The sequence below is a fragment of the Diabrotica undecimpunctata genome, chromosome 1 (assembly GCF_040954645.1).
Source record: "Diabrotica undecimpunctata isolate CICGRU chromosome 1, icDiaUnde3, whole genome shotgun sequence".
Taxonomy (NCBI): Eukaryota; Metazoa; Arthropoda; class Insecta; order Coleoptera; family Chrysomelidae; genus Diabrotica; species Diabrotica undecimpunctata.
Window position 1 is genome coordinate 206,326,156 of NC_092803.1, and position 27,344 is coordinate 206,353,499.

The window sequence follows — 27,344 nt, forward strand, 5'->3', positions numbered from 1 at the left end:
TTGACGTGACAACGTCTTAAATTAGGTTGTGGCTCGGAGTCATTTAAGAAAAAGTGTAACGCCCGCTCACGTCTGTTACAGTGAGTCGCCGAACGAGAGAGAGGCCCGCCGGACCGGCGAATGCCTTGCGTCTCTCTCCCACTCAAACATGATCGGTCCGCTGCGCGCGGCACTAGAGAATTAGGCGCGTTGAATCGCTAAAGTTGAAAATCGTTGAAAGTATCGTCAGCTGTGTAGTGAAAATGTGGAGTGCTTAGATTCGTCATTTACAACAACTACAACAATAAAGGTAAATAATTGTACACTAATATTTCATTATCGTAAACTATGATTGATTGATTAATTGTTAGATTGACACAAAAGTTGAGAAACTGAGTTTATAGGTTATGTCATACTATTGACAAATGTTGATAGTGTTAAGTAAATTATTAGTTTAAATCACTCTGCAATCAATCGTAATTCAGTCGATTGAGAAGAAACAGCGCGTATTGCTAGTCAAACATTTAAAATAACAAATTATAACTTCTAACCTGTCAAAACAGGGCGACCAAACAAACGAACTAAACCGACCAATCACCACGCGCGGAGTTAGAATTTAACTGTGTTTAGCAAGAATTTCAAATTCCAATTTTAGTAAATGTTTTAATTTTCAACTTTACCATTTACATTTACAAATTTTAATTAATTTCAAATTTATTTAGCAAAAATTTGAACCTTCGATCTGAATAAGTGTTTTGATTTTCAAATTGATTCTTTAAAATTAAAAATATTAAAATATATATAATCAGAAGTGAACGTCACATAACATTATCTGTACTTATTATTATTTAATATGTAGGCAAATACATGTGACCATACTTGGTAGACACAATTGGAAATAGTAATTTTTTATAACTGAAAAAAATAAATATATAAAATACTGGTAGCAAACAATAACTTCAATGATCGATATCTCCGCAACTAATTGATATATCGAAAAAAATTTCAAATAAATTTTGTAGAAAATAATAAGATCAATAATATAATATAAAATAAATAATATATAAAATAATATATAAAAATATAATATATAAAATATAAATAATATATAAAATAATAATATAATAATATATAATATATAAAATAATATATTAAAAAGACGTTGTCACGTAAAATCTTCGCCCGTAAAACCGACTTTACAGGCAACCGATTTTTTTTTTGTTTTATTAAATTTATTATTCTATACTATCCTAGAAGGATATCCTATCCTATTTTAGCAAGAGAAAACCTGTCAACAAAAATCTTAACAAAAAATAATCCTGTATTGTCATTTATACACAAGGAACTTCACAAGATTGAAGAAAGAAATCAACAAAATACCAAAACCGAGGCTTATCAGAAGAATTAAAAAGGATAGAAAATATATGCATCTTAACAAGATTTCTCTTTCGACCCCACTTTTTTTTCTTCTCACCAAAAACTAATATTCATCAATTAGTCATATAATGCGGTAAGAAACCAAATCGATTATATAATGATTAAAGAGAGATATCGTAACGCTATCAAATCAGTTAAAACAAATCCAGGAGCAGATGTCACATCAAACCATAATCCACTAATCGCTAATGTCACACTTAAGCTTAAACGTATCAAAAAATTCGAAAGAACTTCAAAATTAGATGTTAGAAAACTGAAAGAAACTAATATAAAAAACAAACTCCAACAGAAAATACTTATACGAAAACTTTGATAAATTAGATGCCAACCACCTGCCTCCTCGTTCCATGTAAAGAGATATTAAAAGAACCGATAAGAAAGAGAGACTGGATGACTGAACTGGATGACCGAGAAAATACTCGGCAGGATGGACCAAAGAAGACAAGCCAAGAAGAAAGACAATCACATTTACAAAATAATTAACAATAAAATCAGAAAAATGATAAGAGAGGCAAAACAAACTTAGGTACTATGAGGAAAAATGTAAAGAGATTTTCAGAACAAATACGATCTATTCAACCTACATAAAAATGATAAAGAAATGGCAAGGCTGCAAAAAAGAAACTAAAACACAACTCTTTTAGATAAAAATGGAAATACTATGATAACGACTGACGAAAAGCTAAATCGATGGAAAGAATATATGGAAGAGCTCTTCGACGACGAAAGAGAAAACCTACAAGACATATCTTTCGAGGACAGAGAAACAAGTATAGAAATTACAAAGGAAGAAATATTGTATGCACTAAAGAACACCAGAAACAAAAAAAGCCCGGGGCCAGATCAACTACCTGTTGAGATCCTTAAAATAATAGAAAATGAGTACATGGATGTCTTCTTAAAGCTCTTTAATCAAATTTACCAGTCGGGTGACATACCCAATGAATGGTTGACCTTAACATTTATTTGTCTCCGAAAAAAGAAAAATCCCAGGGAATGCACCGACCACCGCACCATAAATCGAAAAGTCATACACTTAAAATGTTTTTAAAGATCATCCATAAACGCATTTACCAAACACTAGATATGGATATTGAAGAAACCCAATTTGGATTCCGTAGAGGCGTAGGTACCTGTGAAACTCTCTTTATATTTAACGTACTAATCCAGAAATGCTTGGATGTGAACCAAGATATGTACGTCTGTTTCATAGATTACAAGGTTTTCGATAAATTTCCCAACAAAGATCTAATGGTCGTCCTCAAAGCAAAACAATTACAATACAATGACCTTCGAATTATAACAAATCTATATTATAAACAGCAGGTACACATACGCATTAATGAACACACATCAGAAGAGTTCGAAATTAAAAGAAGAGTGCAACAGAGGAATGTTTTGTACCACTACTATATAATGCATACTCTGAAGAAATTATGAAAAGAACTCTTGAGGGAGAAACAGCAGGAATAAAGGTCAATGGAAAACAATTAACAACATTATATATGCGGTTTATACTATCATAATAGCAGACAACCTCCAAAACCTCTAAAAGCTAATGAACAAGATAGTTGAGTATGGAGAAGAATATGGATTATCAATAAACATCAAGAAAACTAAATTTATGAGGATATACTCATAACTCCACCCATACAGCAGTTGTAAAAAGCTATAGCTTCTGGGCAAGAGACGTCTGCTTTTGTACCATCAAGTTCTTTACGTTTTACAATGGTTAAGGTATCTGTGTGGCAATTACTCAATAACAATACTTCCTTAGTGGAAGAAAAAGAAGTAGTTCCACATAATTAAGTCCAAATCCGTTTAAAACTTTACTTTTTACTGGTAGATGAAAGTTATTAATATGGTGCATTTTTGCCTTAAATTGTTCAACGAAACCACTGCAGTAAACATAGAGGTTTTGGATATCAAGATCCATAAAAAACTTGGTAGATACCTGACCGGGTGAAAGTCCCCAACAAATACCTTTTTACCTTATTTTTCTGGAATAATTGGACGACCATGTGCAATCACGATTGCCGTATTGATCTGTAACCTCTGTTGTAAAGAATTACATTCTTGAATTGTGTTTAAAATACTTTTGAATTATTTACTTTGTTTTAATTTAGTACTGTCTGTTTGATTAAGATAGCTTACATATAATCGTTCAACTGATTGAACTGTAGCGCTGATTCTACATCCGTGTCTTCGCTGGCTATTTTTAGGAGAGATGTTCGTGTTATATAATCCGCTGCGGCGTCCTTACATAATATTGAGACAAGTGTATGTGACATTGTAAGCGATACCCATATTTTTGTACGCGATAATTATTAGTGTATTTAGAATTTACAATATTTGCAATTTTGTGAGTTTTTGTACTTTAGTAAGTTAGTTAAACTACGTTTGCTTCACTTAATCCCCAGACCAACAGAAAAATGTATCAATATAATTAGAACTCGTCAAACAATAATTGACTATTCTAATCCTGTCCATCTATAGTTGAAAAACTCTAACGACTACCCTGTATGATATGCAGAATGAACCAGTTAACCCTACGTACAAGTTTACGACTGCTTCTTATCTCCATGATCAATATTAAAGCTGAATAATTTCAATTGTAGACGAAAAAAAGCCGAAATGCGAGCCATTAATTTTATTAAATTTTTGTGTTCATTCTCACATGTCATTATTCGAAGTGAATGGTCAAGATTGGGATTATTCAAGAGGAAAAATTCGATTCTATTGCTTCCGATGAAATTGTTCAGTCGTATGTATCTGGCAAACAAGTTTTTGTTGTGGTTTGTTTTAATAATATAAATTCCTATTATAGACCATAGACAAAATTAAGACATTACAGATAGGTAAATAGAAATTTTGAATATCTTATGTATGTAATATTCGATATGCAGACGACACTGTACTAGTCGCAAGAACAGTAGAAGAATTACAACGATTACTTACAAATATAAATATTGCCTGCAACAATTATGGCATAAGTATCAATATCAAAAAAACCAAGTATATGGTCTTCAGTAAGAACATGACACAACCAGCACATATTAGTATAAACGGCATTCAAATTGAAAAAGTATCTTTTTCAATTTTCTAAGTGTATTTGCAATTGGTTTAATAGCGGGACACATATTATGCACCAGAAACCATGAATGCTTGTCTTCTTCTCTATATTATCACTAATTTTCTTATCTTTTCTATATAAATCTGTCCTTTTACCTTTCTTCGTTTACTCTAGGATATACATGTTGCGTCTTTATAGAGAACTCGTCAGATATTGCCAGAATCGGAGACATACTCGAAGAGAGAAAGGCAAGATCCTTTATTCGCGAGAGATCGAACAGAAAATACCTGGAAAGTCACCTTACTATTGAAAACATGCATAGATTTTATAAAGTATAGTGTGAAGAAAACAATGAAAATCTGTATTGTTTTCAAATATCTATTGTAATACACATGTTAATAAATATTTCAAAATTTATAAAAATCATTTATTAAATACTGTTCATATTTCAAAAAATCACAAATAATAGATACATAGGTAGTTCATAATATTTTATTTTTCAAATGAAAAAAATATAAATAAAAGTCCAATCTGTCATGTAATATTATCTCAATCTTATGTTTTACAATTTGAACAATAAAATATCTTGGTTCTTAGCGATACATTGGCACATTTTGGCGCATTTCAAATTATTCATTCATATCCATGAAATTCATTGAAATGCTTATTTGGACAAAAAGATAGAAAATCAGGACACATCGTACAAAATTTGATGTTAGTTTTCTTTTTCTCATTTGCGTAACATACTTTACAACACTATCTCTTTCGTCTTGTTTTTTCTTTTTTCTTCTTTTTTGACTGAGAAGCCATAACGTGCTTATGAGATTTTTTTTTAGCCGAATTCTTATAAGCTATTTTCAGTTTTTGGTAAGAAGGTGAATGTTTTTGAAGTAAGTCATTCACTAACTGTTTCTCAAAATCCACTAAACTAATTTGTTTGTTATGCGCAATTGTATAAAATGTTTTTGCATTTAGTACCATGCGTTGAATCATATGAAAACCAACTTTTTTGAACCACATGTAACTTTTTCTAGTAATATCGTAGGACTAATATCTTGATCTATAGCAGCCACTGCTCTCATATGTTGGTTGTAGTGTTCAACCACTTCAGTTTTAAGGACTGATATATTCATGCTAGTTCTACATAGCTTGATACCGTTCTTTTTCAATAAATCCTGCTGTGTATTTTTTACTTACCTAGTACATACACGTCCCTTTTATCTTTGAAACGTACCATCAGAATGTCGCCCTTTCCAATAAAACAAGATTGAAATGTCTTAAGTGGAATTTGAGTGAACTCTTTTTGACCAATGGTACAACTAACATAAGTATTTTATAGAAGAAAATCCGCTAGGCGTAATGATATGTACGAGTTATCAAGGATAATTTCTCTTCCCTCATCCAACAAAGTTTTAAACAAGTAAACGACAATCTTTTCTGACATAGTTAGATGCTCTGTATTAGGGATATGGTCTATTATATAAATGTCCTTTCCAATATACAATGAATAATTAAAAGTGTAGCCACGAAACTAGGGATCACTAGGACAGAGACAAAACAGTTTCTAGCCAAAACGCGACCTTTTGGTTTTTATAAACTGTCTAAAATGAAGGCGTCCCTTTTATACTAGTAGACATTCATCTATGGCCATGATTTCTTCCGGGTTTATTAGATTCATACAGTTTTATCTGAGATAAGCAAAAAACATTGATAATCGTGTTAGAGGTATTCCTTTCACAAATGCATCTGGAGAGCTAAATGGTAAACATTTTAAAATTGAGAAGAACCTGTTTGGACTCATAACTTCGTAACAAAATATTTTTGGCCCAGAAAAAAATCTGGACTCCAGTAGTCACTTACTCTAGGGAAGCGTACTATGCCCATATCTATATATTCATTGCCAAAAATAGGTACATTTCATCCAGAGTATTGTCTTTTCATACCATCGAGTGAATTTTTTGAGTGCCTTTTTTTATCAAATAAGTACTGTCCAGCCCTTTCATTTGTCCAGTTGCAGAGATTTCACAATTTTTTCGGACATAAATGCCTCGAAACATTTTTCATTTTATTTGTTTCTACTGCTGGATGCGTAAAGTAGTTTCGGGGGTATTAAATTTGATGTTCTACAGTCCTAAAAGGTAAAAAAATGAAAAAGATATTCAAATAATTCAAAAGTATTTATCTTAAAAGGGTCTAATACAATACTAAAGTCTCCCATGGTAACTGGTTGCTGTTCTTCATCGTCAGAGATACTGCTCCAGCTATCATTTTCATCTAAGTAATGAATCATCATCGGAAGGTAGGTACTCCGACCATAAGTCTTGGAATGGTTCATCTGCTCTTGAAATATCACTCATTTTTGTCTATTTCTGGCCGACTCATGTTTACGAACCCAAAAGACTACGTCCAACCGCCGAAAACAACAGAAAATCTCAACTAATTTTTAAAACCATACCAGCTAATAAAATAACAGCTAGTACGTAATACCAGATTCTCAACATAAAATTAATTTTGTATCCACATATGGATACACTGGTATAAGTAATGGATTTTGATAAGAGCTATGACCTTGTAAATAACAGGTAAACTTGTGTACTGCATCGGCATGACTCATAGCTCTCGTCAAAATCCATTACCTCTATGTGGGAGAACTACTCTCATGTATCCACATGTGGACTGGCCCGACCAGAGGGGGCCCGGGCCCGGCCGTTAGCAAATTTTAAAAAACTCCTTTTATTAAAATATTTTACAACAGATTGAATTTGCTTGCGGTTTTAATTATGAAATTATTATAAGGAATATTATGCATTTGGAAAAGGCAATATGCAAGAAATTATTTCTTTGCATAAGTTACAATTAATAAAAATATATCGGGAATACATTGCGCGTGGAAGCCCCTGATCAATGGGGTTTTAGAATATCTTAACACCTTCAAATGCATCCTCATGGCGTCAATTTGGGTGAAAGTGTTGGTACCCATCAACTACAGAAGTCAACTACTTCAAACTATGGACGCTACTTTGGATGTTGAGAGTAGTAATATAGAGAGCCTAATTGATGATTTAAGTGCCTTAAGAAATAACTGGGACAAGATATTGTCTGAATGCAAACATGTTGCAAATGCTTATCGTATCGAACCGGAACTCTCCACTTCCCGTGCGAGAAAGAGGAAGACTTTTCACGATGAAACAGCTACAGAAGATGTAATGTTAAATTTATCCCCGGAAGAACGCTTCAAAACAGAAGTTTTTACACAATAATTGATGTTTTGGTGGCCAACCTGAAAACGAGGTTCACATCATTGAGAGAAATCGAAATGAAATCTTCATTTCTTTTATGGAAGTATAACGAAATGAACGAGAATACGATCTCAGAAAGTTGTGTAAGATTCGCCGAAGAGTACAATTCAGATGTAAGCAGGGATCTAGTTGATGAAATGATTTACTTGAAAACTGTTAGTAAATCAAACATCTCAGATACGTCGCTGAAACCAGCAAAACTTTTGAACAAGCTCGTGTCCCTTAATGTGACAAATCTTTTCCCCAATGTGTGCATTGCTCTTCGCATATTCTGTTGCCTACCAGTATCCGTTGCTCAGGCCGAGAGATCATTTAGTGTTTTGAGCCGAATTAAGACTTGTTTAAGATCTACTATGGGTCAACAACGATTATCTGATTTGGGACTGTTAAGCATAGAGTCGAAACTTGCAAAAACTCTTGATTTCGACCACGTGATCCAAAATTTGCGGATAAGAAAGCAAGAAAAGTTATATTGTAACTAACAGTTCTATTGTAAATAATTAAAAACAAAGTTTAATTGTTAAAACTGTTTTAATTTTCTTCCTTCCTGTGTCAATAGCATGAGTGTTCACTATTACATATCCCAGTTTATGAGTTATCAGATTTTTGGGAATTTTCGTTCAACTGGGTTTGGGGGGGGGGCGGCCGGGTCTCATCCCCGGGGCCCGGCCTGGCTCTGGGCGGCCCTGTGTGGATACACGGTAGCGAAGGGGTTAATCTCAGAATTATCAACTAAAATATGGCTATATACCTACAAGATCAAGGCCAAATAAGTTAACCGTCAATTTGGAAAACAATAAGAATAACAGCTCACAATTTTAAAATAATCTTTTATTGAAAACGATTTCTAGAAAGTAAATCGAAACGTCGAATAAGAATTATAAAATGTAATTTTATTTTCAATCAATTGCGGCTTAATCCTTTCCAAAGATAATATTTAATAAATATAAATAGAAAAACAACATATACAGATGACTTAACTATGAACTGAAGAAGAAATATAAAATATTTTAAGTCAACCTAATCATTTTCTCTCTTCTAATAATAGAAACATTTTAATTATTAATAATTGTAAAACTATCTAACCCAATTCCAAAGAAAACAATAGAGCAATTCATCAAACAAACATCGCATAAACATTAATCCAAAACAAAAGTTAATAAATTAAATTGGAGTCCATCACAAGTACATAATATATCATGTCCCTGTCGTTATCTGAATCAATATTAACCTCAAACTCACACCAACATAAAAATCCAGTAAAAAATCAATTTTCAATTAAATAACTCATCAAGAGACCTGTAAATTAAGACACCAACTCTCTCCCAATCACTTAGCAATCACGATGCCAAGTCCCACCCCTCCGGAACCACTGCCAATGGCGACACGAGGGGCGGGATGAATTCCCGCACGTGTTCGGTATAATTTTTCAAGTCGGTTTACCTGGTGGGGTACTGCTATGAAAGTTATACCTGGAAAACGGTCTTGAAGAGAATCCAGTCAGGTGCTAAATGTTATACGTGAAGTGTTGACTCAAAAATCGGAGCTGTTTACGAAATCTCACAAGATTGAGAAAATCAGACAGTGATAATCGCGTTACACAGTGACTCTATGCTTCTAGTGAACTGATTTTGACTTGATATGAGGTGATACGGCCGAGTGAAGTTTATTTTTTGAGAAAATTTTGTACAGTTTCGCAGTTAGTTACAGGTAAACATTTTTCGTTTATTAATGAAATTTATACAAAATATCAGCCTATAGGTCTAAAGCTATTTTAATTTAATTAGGTATTATTGTTTTGAAATGAACCAGACATTTATTCGACTAGCACGAAAAATGCCTTCAAAACAGTAATTTTTGAAAAGATAAACATTTCTAATTATCTTGTTTTTGTTATTTAAAAATAATATTTCTTCAGCAGTTGTCTGCCGAAGTCGTAAATTAGAGAAATTTAAAATATTACTATTTTATTGGGAATAAGCCACAATTGAAGGTTAAAATAATTTTATTGACGTTTCAATTTACACTTCGGAAATTGTTCTCGCTCTGTGTAGAATTTTTTCCAACCTTCTACTTGAATATGCTGAACGTAACTTAAAGCCCTTTGGTCTTTGTTATTGTCTCTACATCTTCGTAAAAATTTGATTGAATTGTGACAATGTGCCAGTTTTTCAAGTAAAGAATTTCCAATCTCCGAAAATTCTGAATAACGCTGGGCACATAACGGTTTCTTAATATTGTTCTGAAGCTATTTTCTTGTGGCATTTTAAAGTAATTACTATTTTAATGGGAATAAGCCACAATTGAAGGTTAAAATAAGTTTATTGACTTTTCAATCTCCTGGTTCTCTAAAAAAGTTCTAATTTGCAATTCTAAATTCCACTATAAAAATGAGAACGATTTCCGAAGTGGAAATTGGAACGTCAACAAACTTATTTCAACCTTGAAATGTGGCTTATTCCCATTAAAATAGTATTTACTTTAAGATGCCCCAAGACAATAGCTCCAGAACAATATTCAAAATATTATTGCATTTTTACAACATATCTATAATAATCCCAAACAATCACATCATATTCAGTCATGACAGTTATACAATATGCTTTATTGTCACTGAACATTGTAAAATTTTATGGACAAAAAACAATTAAAATTTACTAAAATTACATAAATCGTCAATATCCCAAAATAAAAGATAATAAAATATACAATCCATTGCAAAAATTTAATTAAATTGCATAATAAAACCTTACGAACTAAGTCAAACTTAACTAGCATTTTGCCTTTAGTATACTACAAAGCTTACCAATAAATCGTAATATTTCTATACAGAAGGAGACAATGGTTGAAATATTGATTACTCTAGGACCAGAAACTTATTTCTAAAAATTAAACAATTTTTTACCAAGATCTTGATCTAACTATACGATATCGCATGATAAAATGCTATATACAGTATCCTACTACATGGTATGGAAGGCAGGACGCTGACAATTAGCCTTGGAAACTATCCTTGACACTTGGAAAACTTTATGTGAATATTCCGCCATATTCTAAAAATTTCATGGACTGACCATGTTAGAAATGGATACAATGAATGGACATGAATTGGCTCCCGCTTGCAGGTAATGAGCTCTCTACAGCTAAAAGGGTTTGCGTAAATTGGCTCCCGATGAAATTCTTGGAAGTTTAGATAGGTAGGCGATAGATTGTATTGGGATGGATGGCCAGTAAAAAATTGAATTTTTCATCATTCTTTAAATTCGTATAGCCTTCGCTGCAAACCTATACTGAAATGTTAAGCGAACGGGGAACACCCATGCTAGTGGCAAACAGTTTTAAATATAGTTTCCACAAGTTGCCATGACATAGTTCTTCTACCTACTCCTCTTCAGCTCTCTTCCCTTCAAATATTATTTGTAGAAGATTAGATTTGTCATTTCTTATTATGTGGCCTAGGTAAGTATTATGTGATAATGTCTCATGGTATTTAATTTTAATGTCCAGGCTTCGACTCCATATAAGACTGACCAAACGTAGCATTTAATGACTCTATTTTGGATGTCTAAGTTTAGTTTTGTGTTATAGATAATTTGCTTCCATTTATTGTACATGTTCCTAGCCTGTTTTATTTGTGTTTTTATTTCTTATCTTGATTCTACTTACCGTTCATTACTACTCCTAAGTATTTGAATTTATGAACTTGTTATAATTGAGTGTTATTTAGGTCAATGCGAAAATTTTTATCGGTTTTACTAATCACAATTAGCACTACTTTAGTTTTTTGAAGATTAATTATCAGTCACATTGCTTTACTTGCAACTCTGTCTATAATTCTATAACTTTGTCTACAGCTCTGTCTATTTACAGTATATTTTGTAATTTTTGTTTTCTATTTTTTCTGCTATCAGAGTATCAGAACGGTGTCGCCTGCATACTTAATATTGCTAATATATTTATTGTTTATTTTTATATCAACTTCGGCGTCGTCTGGTGCTTATTTGAATTTTTTTCGAGAATAATATAAACTTTTATTAATATTATAACCTTAGTTCATTCTCACATTGACTATACACTTGACTTTAACATTTTGATTTAATTCTCATAATTAAATGTTTTGCAATAATATTTAATGTAAATTGTTGTTTTTGCATACTAAACTTTTTATATAACTGATCTTTGATTGATAATATGTATTATCTAGTTCAAAATAATTCTAAAATTATCGTATAGTTATAGATAGGAAGATTCTCTATTCTCTATTCTCTCAGATTCAGATTGAGAAATGTTTATTGGTTGAAATTACAGTAATTGTTTAAAGTACTTAACCATTGGTCAGTTGCGGATCTTGTTTGAATATGCATTCAGAGTTCAAGTTAAGAGCAATGAAGACATAACGCAGCTCGGAGTCGAACACCAGATTTTTTCCGTCCAGCTTCATTTTCTGTAGCTTATACAACAATTTTTCATGCTGGACTCAAAAGCCTTCTAGAAGTCGATGAAACAGAGATATACTTTTTTCTAGTGATCGAGGCATTTTCGAGTGACTGTTTGAATCTCATACAACGCCTTTCTTGTACCCAAGACGTTTCTAAATCCAAACTACTGAGAGTGACTTATGTCTATTTCATATTTTATATAAATTCGATTTTGTATGATCTTTAAGAATATTATACTAAATACTCTTTTATCACTAAAAGAGTATACCGAAAACCATTCTTAAAAGAAATTTCATTGAACATCAAGTACGTTTTTTATAGAAAATAATACTACCACTAATAAAGGTTGACTATTGCAAATTCGTTTCTATCTTCTGCTTTTCTGAAACGAGTCTGTGTATTAAAGACGCGGTCTAGACGCGAATGTTTTTCAGCCAGGATATTTGTCGTCTACCAGGACCTCTTTTTCCTTCGATTTTACCCTTCCTAATTAGCTGCAACCACTCGTGCTTCCCATTTCTAAGTATGTGCCCAAAATATGCTCTTTCCCCTTTTTACTGATAGTCAAAAGTTCACTATATCTTCCCATTCTGTGAAACAATATTTTGTGCAAAATATGATCGGTCCATGGTATTTTCAAAAAAATTCTTCTAAAAAGCCACATCTCAAAAGCTTCCAGCTTTCTCATCAAGTCAGGAATGACAGCCCAAGCTGCAGCACAATAAAGAAGAATAGAGTGAATATTTTACATGACGATATCGGATTTGCAGATTGAGACTTTGGTTACTTATAAATTTCCTCATCTTCAAAAAGGCTGCTCTTGATTTCTCTATTCTTATCGAATTTCTGATTTAGAATTTAGATCTTCAGTAACCCAGACTCCATTTTTTTCTATTTACTCACTATATTTATTTCCTATCTGAATTCTTGTTATGACTTTACACCTCTTACTGATAACCATGGTTTTTATTTTCTTTGTTTATTGTTACACCAAACTGTGACACCCCAGTACCAAAAATTATGTTTAGTAGCGTCTGTAGGTCTTTCTCACTTTCAGCTGTATCGTCGGCATAACGAGTGTTTCCAAAACTTTATGTTATGAAAACCTGAGGGCTTCCTGAAGTAACAAAACCCAAATTAAAGATTATAAAAAGATTTTTACTGTTTATTTTAACATTCTTTTGTGATAGCTACCCTGATTTTCCCGCCAAAACTAGGGAAGTCTTCGTGTTGGATATTTAGGTAACACCATCTTTTTATTGATCTTCCCATCTTCTTTTTGTGCCATGTAAGAATTATAAGACTTTAACGATCACCATGGCAAAGGCTTCACGGTCTTCTGCAATATGAAAAAGTATGGCGTCCTTACGTATATCGGTTTCATCCTGGATGTTTCTCAGCCAAGTAGGTTGCTTTCTGTTTAAACCTCTTTGATTTTAAATTTCATTTATTTGGATAAAGGCAATTGAAGACTAAACATTTGGTTTTATTTTCCTTTATTTTGATCCCCTATTTCCTGACTACCATTCAGCGACATCATTCGAGATACTATTCAACGATGTCTGATAAAATTTCTGTATCATCCCCGTATTTAATAACTATATGAAGGGTTCTCCATTTACTCTTTTTCCTTCAATGTTTTTAAATAATTTGTTTGGAAATCAAATACAGCCCTGTCTAAATCCTCGTTGTAGAATATCTTTGTCATCAAACGATGGAACGACAACTTGCTGGTGGCACATTGGAAAACAGACGAGACCTACATCAGACATGACCTACATCAAAAGAAGAAGAATAGTTCTTAAGATTATAATAGGCAAAGTCATCTATTACATCAAATTTAAAACTAATTCATGGAAGCTTTTCAACAACATTTCCAGCAGATCGTCGTTGTACTATCATTCATATTGGAGAAGAGAAAGGATTTGTCGATAAAAATTTGTTCTGCTCTACGAGAGACTACCATGAAGAAATGTTAGGGCAACTGTAAGAATTATTATACTGAATGCAATATGTAAATATGCTCTAAAATTGATAAAGACAGATTAAAAAACATTACAAGTCATTTGAGGAAAAGGACAACACATTCGTGTAAAGAGTTATTGTTCTATGCAATAAATATTGAATAATATATAAATAATATCCTTCATTTCTAGAGTGATTCGTTCTAAATAAACAACGGGATATTAGATAAATATATATAGTACATCCTAATCGTCTTCAAACAGTGTCCAAATGTTTATTTTGATTTATAAAAACATCAATAATGGCTTAATAATGTAATTGATTCCAACACATTTAGTGAAAAGCTTCTATCGTACACGACTACATGACGATGACGATAATATTATGATTGCAGTGCGTGTGTTAATATTACAATATTGCCCTGATGGATATATACAGAACCGGCATTTTATTTACTTTGGAAACTCTGCTTCGTTTCTTTGCTTTTCTTTTCTTTTATGGAAAAAAGCCGGTGTAATTTTTTTCCTTTCAATATATTGTACATTTTTACAATAAAAGCAACGTTGTAAATAAAATCTGGAATTTAATTAAAAACCATAGTCAAAAATTTAAATCGCCAAATATTGTATTAATAATTTGTACAAATAAAATTTTTATTTTGCAAATAAAACATGGAATGTGTTGGAATCTTCTAATAATCTTAAGTTCTGTAGGTTGCTGGTTCACTGATATAAAAGGTTATTAGCTGTGTTCGTAAGGTAACTGTCAGCAAGCTAAAATTTAACACATTTATTCTAACTGAAAAATTACCAAAAAAAAAAGGATATTTAAATATAGATATATGAAAGTATAATAATGATAAAAAATACAGTAAGGTCTCGTTTTATGAGGTGGATATTCTTTGCCTTGTAAAAGTAGTGATTCTAAAATTACATAAAACCAAGACAAAAACAAAAAAGTTTCCAGAAATTAAAAAAAATCGGCTGCTTAAATTACTGATAACTTACTTCGAATATCCGAAAAAAATTCATACAAAAGCTTAAAAAACTGGTCCATATTTCTATTCTTTTGTGACTAGGAATTTTTATTTATTTAAATTGTGTCGATAAACAAGAAAACCGGGGAACCTGTTTATTTTACTAGTATTGTTGTTGAAAGTAAACTAATTATTTATAAACTGGTCTGCAGGTGGATGTTTTCCAAAGTTGTCTCTTCTAAAACTTGTTTAAAATAGCTTAATTCTTTAATACTCTTCCAGTTTCAATCATAATGTTTTTCTAACATCAACTACTTTTTCTTATTTTACTTGTAAAGTAAATCTTTGCCTTTTAAAGCACGTGATCTAAGAGATTTATTTATTAAGAGCGGTTTCAACATCCCGTCTTCTGATGTATTGCTACAAAGTATGTACCTAATATTGTTACTCGATCTTTACTTGCTCTATGTCCACTTGCAGTTTTTTCATTCTTTGCGATGTAAGTACAGTCAGGCATTTTTTCCAATACAGTCCTGTTTCATCAGCGTTAAATACCTGATCGGCACAATAGTCCCCATCTTCAATAATTTTCGCTGGCTCCTATGAAAATATTTTTCTTCTTCTTCTCATGGCGCCGTCTCCTTTCAAAGGTTGGCGATCCAAATGGCAATTGTAGTTTTGGAAACTGCTGCACGAAAGATTTCTGCGGATGAGCGGTCGAACCATCTCCTCAGGTCTTTCAGCCACGAGTTCTGGCATCTTCCTACTGATCTTTATAATGAATATTTTTGCTGCTGCTTTATCTGATGTACATGTGATACAATATGGAGAAATAAAAATATCGGGAAAGAAACGAAAGGCAGAACTTACAAAACAGTCATCATACCAATATTGACATACGCGGCAGAAACAAGACTTGACACAGAGAGGACAAAAAGGATGTTAGAAACAGCAGAGATGAAAACACACAGAAAAATTGATTGGAAGACACTATGGGACAGAGCTAGAAGTACAGATAGATATAGACGTAGATGCAAGGTGGGGAACATCAAGAACTGGGTAAGAAATAGGAGAGTAGAATGGAACGATCATATAAGCCGAATGACAACAAATAGAGTAGTAAAGACGGCAAGGACGGTTCCCCAATAGGAAGACCATCAGTAGGAAGACCACGAAAATGATGGAACGACAACTTACTGGAGGCACATTGAAAAATAGACAGAGTCGTGTCTGTATAAAAAGAAGAAGAAGAAGAATATTTTTATGGGATTTTCGACATTAGAGGATTGAGCTTTTTAGTTTCTATCAAAAGGTTTCAATTTCGGTATAAGTATTTCGTTGAAAGACTTACTTACGGTTTATGGCTTTATTTATATATTCCGAAGAAATAGGCAATTTCTTTGAGCTCATACATACAGATATATATAGCCAGGATTTTTCACGTTGGCGAAATTAGCAGGCAACATTTTTTCAATTACTTTTTTCTTTTTATCTTTCTCTGGAACATAAACGTTAGTAATTGTAATATTCTATACTCATATAAATATATTCTTGAGCAATTGCACAATATGTTTTATGCTTTTAAAGTTTTTGGTGTAAATACATTAGGATTACAGTGTTGTTAAGCGTTTGGTTTGGGTCCGAAGGAGGCTGTGTTGGAGGGCTTTTGATAAAATGATCATGTTATTGATTAAAACCAAAACTTGAATTTAGAACAGAATTGTTTGACTTTCTCTTTAGTAACGCGTAGGGGATAGCTGTGGCTGTGGTTTTTATCTAAGACAAGTATCGTTTTGCACTGAGTTTGGGAAACACAGACGTACTTTTAAAACCTTTTTGTGTCCAAGGTCCTTTACAAGTTAGGGTTCTGCCTAGCTTTACTCTGAAGGAACTGCAAAAAACAATGCCAACTTGTCCTTTGAGTTGTTGAATTATGCGGTACTTATCAGGAGTATTTTCAATTACCTAAAACAAAGTCAACTTCAGGGTGTTTGGAGCCAATAATAGTTGGCAATATTGAAGAGAGAATGCATTATATAAACTAAGTTTATATTATTTTATGTGTTACAGACAAAATATTCTAAAATTTAACGAACATATTTTTGAAGCGATGTGGAGTAGTTTTCAAAAGCAATACGAGGGGTTGTGTACACGATTAAAGAGAACAATTAGTTCGTCATTAATTATTTAAAGCTTTTCACAACAAATTTCATCGACGACGAGATAGTTAGTACTTTGAATTGCTTCATTCGGCAATTATATTTGACCCATTGATAATAAGGACTAGTAATTTAAATATTTTATCAAAAATATTAAGATTTCTTGACTTAAAAATAAGTTGGAATTAGTTTTGGAAGAACTTGATTTAAAAACTGATTTGGATAGTTTGTCAGAGATTATAAATTTATAAGTTTTTATATTACAAGATCTTACTTTACACTTTTCTCTTTTTTTTATTATTATTGTTCGGATAAATTTCCGCTGTCAGTTAAGTGAAGTTCTCGGGAAGAACCGCGTTGAGAATTTAAAAGTCGACTTTTCGGCACCCATTTTGGAGCCATTATCAAGAGGGATATGGTTCCGTTCGAGTTCGGGGTTTTATTTTGTCTATACCCTCACGTATGACGTACCAGTATCTTGTTCATCAGAAATACCAGAACCGTCAAATGGCACTGAGGTCTCAAATTGCCTACTCTTCAGTATCGAACGAGTTACTCATTTCTGAGGCTTCTCTTTTTTTGTCATGCCTATTTTATTCTCATGAGTCGGAACAAAATGCTGTTATCATTCAAGACTATAATCTCCCAGAGTTCTCCAGCTCTATAGGGCATCGTTTAGGAAACAGTTATCCCTCTGTACCATGCATTTCATCAATACGATTAATTACTAATTTGATGGAAATAAGCTACAATTAAAGTTACAATAAGTTTATTGATGTTTCAATTTCCACTTTGGAAATATTGTGATTTCCGAAGTGGAAATTGAAACGTTAATAAACTTATTTTTTACTTCAATTGTGGCTTATTTCCATTAAAATAGTAATTACTTTAAGATGCCACTAGAAAATAGCTTCAGAACAATATCAATACGATTATGTTACACCTAAGGATTAAGAAGCAGCTAATAATGATCCACAATTTGGTAATTTGCCAATTGAGCATGCTGCAGCTGCATGTTACCAGTTGATATACGGATGTTTAAACAAATATATATATATATATATATATATATATATATATATATATATATATATATATATATATATATATATATTTATCTTCAGGCATAAGTCAATCAGTAACATTCGATATTTGGTAATTCTGGTACTTAACCTTAATGACAGTTACCGAACTAAACGTTTTTGTGTCTGTTTTGTTTTTAATTTGAATTGTGTTTGTTTCTTATATTTTAATTGTGAACGTGAATTATACAACTAAATGTTACATGTCGAAGATAGCTCCAATCCATATTTTACCCACAAATCATGACTTGATGTTATTAAAATAAATCACACTGCCGTTAACCTCAATCCAGTAAGATATAAACAACAAACAATTATTAAATTGTATTTTACCATGTTTTCAATAATTGTAGCTCTCATCTGATGATGCCAATAAAAATTGGCGAAATATAATGAACTGTTGAACAGAGTACATTTGGCTTTCAATCAGCTGTATATCCAATTAACCTCAACCCCCTTATATATATATATATATATATATATATATATATATATATATATATATATATATATATATATATATATATATTACAGAATCCAACTTGTATATACAATATTTTGAAGACGGCTAACGCCATACTTCCGTCCTATTCCGCCAATCCTCCCGGTCCAAGACATGCTCCTCCTCCAAACCTCTCGATTCCATCGCTCTTCTAATTCCTTCATTCCATGAGCGTCAAGGTCTACCTCTTTTTCTTTTTCCAAGGGTCTTCCATCTATGAAGTTTTTGGGGCCAACGTTCGTCAGGTAGCATTCATATTATTTCTTATAGATTCGTTGGTCTTCCTTGCCAGCCTTGATGTTCTAGCACTTTTTCTCAAATAATCCATTTCAAATGCCAACAATCTTCTCTTCATGTCTGCATTAATTGTCCATACTTCAGAGCCATAACAAAGAACTGATTCAACCATGGTTTACCCTAATCTTTTTTTGTTCCTTTTGGAAATTTTTCGATCCCACCATAAGGAGTTCAGACATCCTACAATTTTACGTCCCTGATTAATTCGGTGTCTTATCAATGAGAGCACCTAACCTTGCATCTGAATTGGTAACTAAATATTCTGTTTTCTTCTTGCTGACTCGTAACCCCCATTTTACATATTCTCTGTATAGACGCTTTATCATAAATTCTAGATGATAATAATCTTGAGCTAGGACGACTTGGTCATCCACAAAGTTCAGGGAGAACAGTATGTAATTTCCTATGGGGATTCCCATTCCCTGGCAGTGGTTTTTCCAATTTTGGAGGGCTGCCTTAATATATAAATTAAACAGTAAGACTGACATGCTGCATCCTTGTCTTAGTCCTTTAGTTACTTTCATTGGATCTGATTAGTCTACTTCCGATTTTAGGTAAGTAGTGTTATCCCTGTATACTTTTGTGATTATTCCTAAAAGGTATGGACTAATGCCGAGTTGTTGTAAAGCTTAACACAATTTAAGCCTTGGAACTGTATCATACGCCTTTTCTAGGTCGATGAAGGCTAAATGTACTTCGGTACCAACCGCTATTCTTTTTTCTATTATTTGTTGGAGTATAAACAAGTTATCAGTGCAAGATCTACCAGGCGTAAATCCACTTTGGTCTTCGCTAGTTAGATGACCTACGTCATCTTATATTTTTTCATTTATTATCTTTCCAAACAATATCCCAAAAGTAGGTAGGACACTTAATCCTCTGTAGCAGTTAGGATCTTTTCGATTGCCCTTTTTAAAGATGGACACTTAGTGAGCGGTTTTCCATTCAGATGGTACTTTAATTTGTTGGCAGTATTGATTCATTAGAAAAGTTATTCGTTCTATTACGAGTGGACCTCCTGCTTTAAGTAACTCTACAGCTATATTGCCAGGTCCTGGAGATTAACACAGTAAGGACCTCGTTGTTAGTAGTATTAATGTTACTATTTGTTGGTCTCTCCATACTGTATTTCTCTCCCATTTATTCCAATCTGGATTCTTGGAGTAAATTTTTATAGTGATTTTCCCACTTTTCTATAGGAATTAAGGAGTTATGGGTGTTTTTCTGTAGATTATTGATAGTTCTTCATGCTTCCGTAGTCTGAGAACCACCAATTAAATTTTTATTCCCACAAATTGTTTTTTGCTTTTTTTATTTGATTGCTTACTTCTCCTTTTTCCTTTGATATGTTACTCTATTGCTAGATGTTTTATTTGTTAGCCATTTCTTATATATTTTGTTTTTTTCTTGTATTATTTCTTTTAGGTTTTCTGTCGTCCATGGTGGTTCGTGGTGTTTTTTGTCGTTGTTCTTTGTTCCTAATACTACATAAGCAATTTTTTTTATTATCGTTTTGAAGTTGTTGTATTCTTGTTCTACATCCATATTTCTTTCCATCTCATTTAGTTCATTTTCTAATCTAGATTGAAAAAGATGTTTAATACTTGACTGGAATAAAAGGTGCAATTTATATCTCTCCGTTTAGTATTGTGTAGTATTGTTTCTCTCACTTTTGGTGTTCTGTTTGTAGTATTGTTTAAAGGGGCATAAAAGATTAGCTAAAAGAAAGTAGTGATCTGTCCCACAGTTACATAGTACAGTATGTATAGTAATAATATAATTATTATACAGTAAAATAATCTTTGGAATTATACATCTTAAAGATAATAGGATAATTCACAAATGACAAGAACATACAGTATTATTAGAATACAGTCCGGCCCATTGTAACGTCCTGTCTGATACTAATATTCCCATTTTGTATATTTAGAGAGAATAACGTACTCGCTTAATGGAACAGGGGACGTAATGATGAATAATAGAATAAGTGAATAAGTAGTTATTCACATTTATTTATTATTGTGTACAAAAGAAATCATTTCTTAGGACGAAATCAAACGAAGTAATAAAATATCGTTATATTGGTGGATTAGGAAGGCATTTATCACGTTTAAAAAAGAGGAATATACTATAAAAAAGTGTAATATCTATGAAAATTACAATAAAACTATAGATTGCAGGTATACAATAAGGAAGTACAAAAAGGCGGTACCTTTATATTGTTCAAACATTTTGAACGTATGAATTGTTTTATTTGTGGTCCATTTTTCGGACAAGTTGAACAAAAGTAATCATAGCTTAATACATTTCTGTTTTTCTTTATAGCAGACTTTGAGTATTTTGTTGATATACATATTTTATTTCATTGTAAAAAGCTTCGATACCAAAAAGCTTTTGACAATGTATGACATCATGTGTTGTTACAGCCATTAAGGAAGATTGGTCTCGATGGAAAAGATATGAGCATGATCCAACAGCAGTACTGAAATCAAGACAGAATTAAGGATCTTCAACGGTAAGGGCGTGAAACAGGGCTTTATCCTCTTTCCCTTGCTCTTCATTCATGTAGAAAAGATCTTTTAACGTGCACAACACAGGCAAAAAGGTATCAATTCCCATAAATAATTTGCGATATGCTGATGAAACAGCTATCATACCAGACATAACATAGGCTAACATAGAGGCATTATTTATAAAGCTAAATGCAAAGTTTGTTTTGTTTCATTAACAGGTCAAATAGTTGTGATTAGGAAATAAGAATAAACTTTAACACCTCTAAACTCCCAAGTTTTTATATAATTTAAAATTTATCGCGCGACTTTATGTAAACCAATTACAAGTCAGTAGTCATTTTTGACTATCTAAAAATGACTATCTACAAAGTAATTGTAGAGCCCATTCTTACATATGGAGCAGAATGTTGGCAAATGACAGTAAAAGGAAAGAAAAAAGTTGACACGGTTGAAATGGACTACCTAAGAAGAGCTTGCCGTATATCAAGAGTAGAACGTATACCTAATTCTGAAATTAGAAGAAAAACAGATAGAGTACATACAACTTCTGAAAGAATAGAAACTAGACAGTTAATATGGTATGGACACGTACAGAGGATGGACGACAACAGATGGCCAAAAAGAGCTATGGAATACAATCCAAGTAATAGAAGGAAACGAGGAAGACCAGCCAAGTCTTGGATACAAGGTGTTATGGAAACCATGAAAGACAGAGCCATTGATGAAGACACCTGGAGAGATAGAAAAAGATGGCGATCGAAATGCGGGAAGCGGCAGAAGCTGTAGGATCCCCGCTTATATATATATATATATATATATATATATATATATATATATATATATATATATATATATATATATATATATATATATATATATATATATATATATATATATATATATATATATATATATATAGTCATTTTTTTAATAACCTATTGATTTTTAATTAAACTTTCAATTCAATAGTTTCATAAAAACAATTAATAATCATTATTCATTATTTAATGCAATAAAATTGAATTTGACGATTATTTTTTCTCATACTATAATTTTTTTCAAATTTACTCCAATGTATTGGCCCTCTCACAATAATTGCACTTTCCAGGAAACACGACTTCGATCAAGTACGTAACAATGCTCAAGTGAAGCAATACCTGAAGTTTGGACTAATTGTGTAAAGCACAGAGAGAATCATTTCATCTTACTTCAATGGTTTTCAATATCAAATCGGTAAAAATAGTAAAACGAACTAGATATTTTATTAAAAATATTATGTTTACCGATAAAGCAACATTTATTTGACAAGGGATTTTTTAAAGTCCGCATGCTATCAAAGAAAGACATTTTCAGGGCGAGTTGCGTAGAAGACTTTTCCCATTGTATCAAATCATCTTAATGCCACATTTTTTTAACGAAGAATAAGTAGGGAAAGTGATTTTGAATAATGGCCACCAAGAAGTTCCGAGTGTAATCACATTAATTTTTATTTTTAGGGATTTAAAATCGTTAATTCAAACAAATGAAATGAATATTCACGAAATGAATGGAAAAACTTTGCTATACGAATCTCGTGACCTATGTATTTATAAGCCATTACCTGGGCTATGGTAATACATGTCTTTGACAAATTGTTCGTATTTTCTGACCTATCATCATCAGAAACGAAAATCTACTACACCTGACCGAACAAAAAAGGGTAGAACATCAAATAAAGTCCAGAAAGTGGGGTTGGATTGGTCACACACTCAACAAATTCCAATATTGCAAAGATTGCCCTAGAGTGGAATCCCCAAGGAAGAAGAAAAAGAGGTCGCCTAGTATAAACTTCAGACTGGAGAAGATTCTTCATGGACGAGATAAGACCTGGTCTATGGATTTTTTAATCGAAAACAGTAAAAACTTTTGTCAAAAAAGTTTCAAATCAATTTTATTGTCAGAAATCATTAAGTAGTGCCCTCTATTAGTAAATGTAAATAAATAAAATAATCCTCCGTGTCATCAAAACTATTATTTAATTATTATCAAAAAATGAAAAAAAACTTTTCTACAGCAACATTTTCTTTCGACATATTTAGTTTAACGTACTACGTACACTTTACTATGAGTTTTTTTTAAAGATCTTCTAGAAAAAACATAAATTAAAGCTATATATAACATAAACCCATTAGTCGATCGTGGAGATGGTTTAATATTAAAGTTTCCGTGTTCTACACCCCTGTTTACGTTACGTTAGGTATATCGCGTAGCAATTACGGCGACAATCTCAGTGATCAATAGACGAAATCATCGCCCATCGCGTGATCAGGCCGACTCAAACCTCAAAACCTAAACAGCAGCAACTACACTTTCCGACCCTTGTGTTCTTACCCATCCTGTCCCCATCCCCGCACATCAATTTATTCATTTGGTCGTTGGTTTGTTCATTAGATGGACTTTTATCCAATGATTCACTTTTCCTACACGGTGGACAAAATGCGTGGTCATTAAATATGAAACATGCAAAGAATCGAAGACTACTTAGCAAAATAAATCTAACGATATTTAATAATTATTTAGACGTAAATATATTCGTAAATACACATGTGATTGCTAGGGATAGAGATCGACAAAATACTACAAAATGGTAAATAAATATCAATCAAAGTCAAGATAGAGCAATGAAAGCGAAAGATAAGAACTGAATTAATCAATCAATGAAATAATAAAGAAATGAACAACAAAATGGAAACTACATATAAACAAAATGGAAGAAAATTGATTAACTAAACAAATCATAAACTACGAATCGAAATTACAAGAAAATTTAGGTAAAAAATGGAGTGATATTCGATGCTGGAACAACCGCCTAATCCTTGGATTAAAGAAGATAAGTACTGTTCATTGCAAGATATTTCGAAATTAATTTTCTAGGTATCGTTGTATACAGGGTCGGACTTATATACTGATACATTTTATCAAAATTACGGCAATCTCACAAAGTAAAAGAAAAATACATACAAGTAATATTTTATATTAAAATATATATTTAACATAGTGAAAAAATACAAATACAAAAAAAAATAATTTTAAACTTAACTATCGTCTACATTTAAATCGGTATCACTAGCATCGCTATCGTTTAAATCTATAACTACTCTATTTATAATGTTTTGGAACTGTAAGTATGTTTCTTCTAATTTTTTGGCATACTCTATACATTTTTTCCTGTTATCTGCTGTAAAATTATTACATTCGGTCTTAATTAAAAAAACAGTCGAAAATTATTTAGGAAAATTATTATTTTTCCTTACAACTTTTTAATTGAGACGACAACAATTCTATTGGATTCATTACACAATAGTAAGGACGTAATCTTAATAATTCATGGCCATAATTCTCAGCTAACCTGTCGATAACATAATTTTTTTCACATTTAACTAGTTTGAATAGTTCTACAAGTTGTTTTTTGTGTAAGAATCCATAAAATATTTCATGTTTTGATAAAAATTATTGAATTTCAGCTTTGTTTAAATTAGTGTTTGGAATTTTATTCTTCAGTCTACAATGATACAGAGCATTATCCAAAATAATACCGCCATTTCTTTTTAATTTAGATAGTAATTGCTGCTCAAACCACTTTTCAAACAAAGTACTGTTCATATATTGATGATAATATAAGCGACAATCACTTACACTCTTAGCAGAGAGTAATAAAGCATCTTCTACCTATTCTTATTCTCCCCCACAATGTAAAATACAAATTCTCTTCCTTCTAGGGGGAGGAACATTGGTGACGCAATATTACCATGGGTCCAACATTTTTTAACTATATCGTTGGTGTCGAACCAAGTTTTATCCAAATAATACAAGTAATACAATGACAAAAGAAAAATGAAGTTCTTTTCAAATAAACTTTCTTTTTACAGAAGCCCATTTAGTGATAATTTGATATTAAGTAAACATTATCCTTTTACCTGAATAAAATTCCAAGAAATTTTGGACGTGTACGAACTCATCACTATATAGCCCCCCATAAAATTATTAGACCCTCGGACATATAGTAAACTGATCACCGGCATCCTTTGGAGATTGGTAAACTCATCACCGCAGATAGGTAAACTCATCACATAACTGAGATATTAATATGTCTCACGGTGTGGCCTATTAGACGTATCTGCCAATCTAAATGGTTTTGAGATCTAAAAATTTAGTTGCATAGGATTTCGATAGTGAACTTTAAAATGAAAATATTTGTCAATATGTGCTACTTTTGTTTATATCGGAAGTAGTCCCAACTTCGTTATTTGATTTTCATTGCATTTTTATATTTATCATTGAATTCTCGAGATAATTTGTTAAGCATACATTCGGTCTAAGTCTTACCGTTTTGGCGTTATTTGACTATCTTGAAAATAATAGACGATTTTGGACAGTTAGTAAATATAAAATACCTAAAAAATAGGAAAAGCTAAAAACTTGAGTGTGCTATTAGTGCATTGAAATCGAAGGAAACTTAATTTTTTACACGTGCAAAGCTTTACATTTTATGGCATCATTGGCGGAAATTTTTAAATTTAAAGTAATCAGCAATTCATTTATTGAGACAGAATGCATCAAAATGCTAAGTACAGTTTTCTATACTTTATCTTTCAATGACTTGTACAAAGATCCCACAATTAGAGTGCTTTTAAAAGCAATATTTTTACATTTTTTGGTTAGTTTTCGCCATTATTTGTAGGAGTCAGATGAGTTGTTCATTTCATTTTATAAACATCATGACAACTAACCTCAATTCGTGTAAGATACAAAATAATTTTTATTGTGTAATTTGTACTAATTTTGTTTATTGTAGCACCCTGATGATGCATATAAAGATTTGCGAAAGCTTGGTAGACTAAAAAGAGTACTTCTTTGTCCTATCTTCGGCTGCACACCCAAATATGTAGTTGTGTTTTGTAGTCCAAGTCGGTACCATATGAAAATTTTTTTTAATTTTTAGTTTTATGAAAAAAAAATTATTCTCTAGTTCTGAATGATCTAGAACTTCAATCATCAGAATCAGATATTAGTATTCTTCAGTCATTTACGCGGTTCGTTTAACAACATGAATTTCATTGAGACTTGAGAATATCCACAATTCATTTTTTTTTTGACAAACCGCGTATACTAAACTAAAAAAAATTAATATCTGATGATTGTATTCTAGGTTTTAGATCATTCAAAACTTTTTATGTAACATAATTATTTTATATAACAAAATTCATAAAACTAAAAATAAAAAGGTTTCACATATGGTGCCGACTTAATTGGATACCCTGTATATATATATATATATATATATATATATATATATATATATATATAAATATATATATATATAAATATATATATATATATATATATATATATATATATATATATATAACAATGTGACTTTAACAATTTAATTAGAAATCTCAAAATGTAATATCGGACAAGGTAATCTACAGCAACAAAGTAATATTATGCCTTGCCTACAAGAAACATACAGTTAACTTAAAGAACTTAATTACGCTGTTTTTTTTCTGTTTGATCATGATGATTCGCGAAAACCAGGGCGAAACAACTAAAGAAAAACGGTATAAAATTTCTACTTACCAGT

General features: G+C 31.9%; 1 protein-coding gene across 1 annotated transcript in view; it reads left to right on the forward strand.

Moving 5' to 3' along the window:
- The first annotated feature begins 9,287 nt into the window (after positions 1 to 9,287).
- Positions 9,288 to 27,344, forward strand: part of LOC140442224 (uncharacterized) — a 101,231-nt gene continuing 83,174 nt past the window's right edge. Inside the window, exon 1 of the mRNA XM_072533302.1 lies at positions 9,288 to 9,498. The gene's annotated coding sequence lies outside the window, so the exon portion shown is untranslated. The remainder of the gene's footprint in view (positions 9,499 to 27,344) is intronic.